We start from the raw sequence: 3625 nt of genomic DNA on the forward strand, positions 1-3625 counted from the left end.
CTACCACAAGAGACCACCAAAACACCCCTCCTTCCACTATCACAAGGCCACCAACACCCCTCCTTCACTACCACAGGAGATGCAAAACACCAGCCTCCACTACCACAGAGGCCACCAAGCACCCTCCTCCCACTACCACAGGGAACACAAACACCCCTCCTTCACTTTCTGGGGACCACAAACACCCCTCCTTCACTACCACAGGGATCATAAACACCCTTCCTCCACTACCACAGGCCGCAAACACCCCTCCTCCACTACCTGAGGGAACGCAAACACCCTCCTTCTTTCTACAAGGACCACCAAACACCTCGCCCCCCACTACCACGGCCTTAAAAACCCCTCCTTCCCACTACCACAGGAGACCACCAAAACACCCCTCCTTCACTACTACAGGGCCACCAACACCCCTCCTTCACTTTCACAGGTTTTCAGCACCCTCCTTCACTACCACAGAGACACCAACACCCCTCCTTCACTTTACCACAGGAGACCTGCAACACCCTCCCTTCACTACCACAGGGCCACCAAACACCCCTCCTTCACTCCCCAGGGAACCACAAACACCCCCCTCCCCACTACCACAGAGACCACCAAGCTTCCCTCACTTCACTACCACCACCAAACACCCCTCTCCACTACCACAGGGCCACCAAGCTTACCCTCCTTCACTACCACAGGGAATACCAAACACCCATGTCCACTGCCCCAGGAGACCACCAAACACCCTCCTTCCTCCACCACAGGGACCACCAAACACCCTCCTTCACTACCACAGGAACCACCGACACCCTTCGTCTCTACAGGAGACTGCCAGCTTCCCCCCTCACTACCACAGGGACCACCAAACACCCCTCCTCCCCTCACAGGAACCACAAACACCCCTCCTCCCGCTACCACAGGAACCACCAAACACCCCTCCTTCCACTACCACAAGGCACAAGCTTCCTCCTCCCACCTCACAGGAACCACCAAACACCCCTCCTTCACTACCACAAGAACCACCAAACACCCCTCCTCCACTACCACGAGACCTGCAGCTTACCCCTCCCATCCACTACCACCAAGGAACCGCAAGCTTACCCTCCTCCCTGCCACAGAGGCCACCATGCACCCTCTCCCCACTACCACAAGGCCACCAAACACCCTCCCTCCACTACAGGAGACACAAACACCCTCCTCCCGCTACCACAGGGACACAACACCCTCCTCCACTACCACAGGAACCGCAAACACCCCTCCTCCACTACCACAGGGACCACCAAGCACACCCTCCTCCACTACCACAAGACCACCAAACACCCTCCTCCACTACCACAGACCACCAAGCACCCCTCCTTCACTACCACAGGAACCCATGACACCCTCCTTCACTTTCACAGGAGCCACCAAACACCCTCCTTCACTACCACAGAGCACAAACACCCCACCTCCTCCCACTACCACAGAGGCCACCAAGCTTACCCCTCCTCCCACTACCACAGGACCACCAAACACCCCTCCTCCCTTTTTACCACAAGAGACCACCAAGCTTACCCTCCTCCCGCTACCACAGGAACCACCAAGCACCCTCTCCCACTACCCACAAGAACCACAAAACACCCTCCTCCACTACCACAAGACCACCCCGACACCCCTCCTCCCACTACCACAGGAGACACCAAACACCCCTCCTCCCACTACCACAAGGCCACCACTTACCCCTCACCTCCCACTACCACAGGGCCACCAAAACACCCCACCTCCTCCACTACAAGAGACCACCAAGCACCCCTCCTCCTGCCACAGGGCCACCAAGCACCCTCCTCCACTACCACAGAGACCACCGGCTTACCCTCCTCCACTTCACCACAGGAGCCACCAAGCACCCTCCTCCCACTACCACAAGAACCCCTGCATGCCTCTCTGCAAGGCCACCAACACCCCTCTCCACCACAAGAACCTGGCTTTCCCCTCCTCCCACTACCACAAGAGACCTGCCCCTCCTTCACTACAGAGACCACCAACACCCCTCCCCTTCCACTTTCACAAGACACAAACACCCCTCCCCTTCACTTTCACAAGGGAGCCACCAAGCTTGCCCTCCCTTCACTTTCACAAGAGACCACCAAACACCCCTCCTTCACTTTCACAAGGAGACCACCAACACCTCCCCTTCACTTTCACAGGAACCTGGCTTACCCTCCTCCACTGCCACAGAGGCCACCCAGCACCCCTCCTCCCACCTCCCACAGGGCCACTGGCTTACCCTCCTCCACTACCCACAGGGCCACCAAGCACCCCTCCTCCCACTACCACAGGAGACCTGCACCCCTCCTCCACTACAGGGACCACCAAGCACCCCCTTCCTCCACTACCACAGGGATCACCAAACACCCCTCCTCCACTGCCACAGAGGCCACCAGACACCCCTCTCCTCCACTGCCACAGGGACCACCAAACACCCTCCTCCACTACCACAGGGACCACCAAACACCCCTCCTCCACTACCACAGGGACCACAACACCCTCCTCCACTACCACAGGGACCACCAAACACCCCTCCTCCACTACCACAGGGACCACCAAACACCCCTCCTCCACCACAGGGACCACCAAACACCCCTCCTTCACTTTCACAGGGACACCCAAACACCCCTCCTCCACTGCCACAGGGACCACAAACACCCCTCCTCCACTACCACAGGGACCACCAAACACCCCTCCTCACTACCACGGGGACCAGCAAACACCCCTCCTCCACTACCACAGGGACCACCAAACACCCCTCCTCCACTACCACAGGGACCACCAAACACCCTCCTCCACTACCACAGGGACCACCAAACACCCCTCCTCCTGCCACAGGGACCACCAAACACCCCTCCTTCACTTCCACAGGGACCACCAAACACCCCTCCTTCACTACAGGACACCAAACACCCTCCTTCACTTTCACAGGGACCACAAACACCCTCCTTCACTTCCACAGGGACCCCAAACACCCCTCCTCCACTGCCACAGGGACCACCAAACACCCCTCCTCCACTACCACAGGGACCACCAAACACCCCTCCTCCACTACCACAGGGACCACCAAACACCCCTCCTCCGCTACCACAGGGACCACCAAACACCCCTCCTCACTGCCACAGGGACCACCAAACACCCCTCCTCCACTACCACAGGGACCACAAACACCCCTCCTCCACTGCCACAGGGCCACCAGACACCCCTCCTCACTGCCACAGGGACCTCCAAACACCCCCTCCTCACTACCACAGGGACCACCAAACACCCCTCCTTCACTACCACAGGGACCCGCAAACACCCTTCCTCCACTACCACAGGGACCACCAACACACCCCTCCTCCACTACCACAGGGACACCAAACACCCTCCTCCACTACCAGGGACCACAAACACCCTCCTTCACTACCACAGAGGCCACCAAACACCCCTCCTCCACTACCACAGGGACCACTAAACACCCCTCCTTCACTACCACAGGGACCACCAAACACCCTCCTCCACTCTCCACAGGGACCACCAAACACCCTCCACTACCACACAGGCCACCAAACACCCCTCCTCCTCCACTACCACAGGGACCACTAAACACCCCTCCTTCACTACCACAGGGACC

This window comes from Homarus americanus, unplaced genomic scaffold (assembly GCF_018991925.1).
Source record: "Homarus americanus isolate GMGI-L3 unplaced genomic scaffold, GMGI_Hamer_2.0 scaffold30535, whole genome shotgun sequence".
Taxonomy (NCBI): domain Eukaryota; kingdom Metazoa; phylum Arthropoda; class Malacostraca; order Decapoda; family Nephropidae; genus Homarus; species Homarus americanus.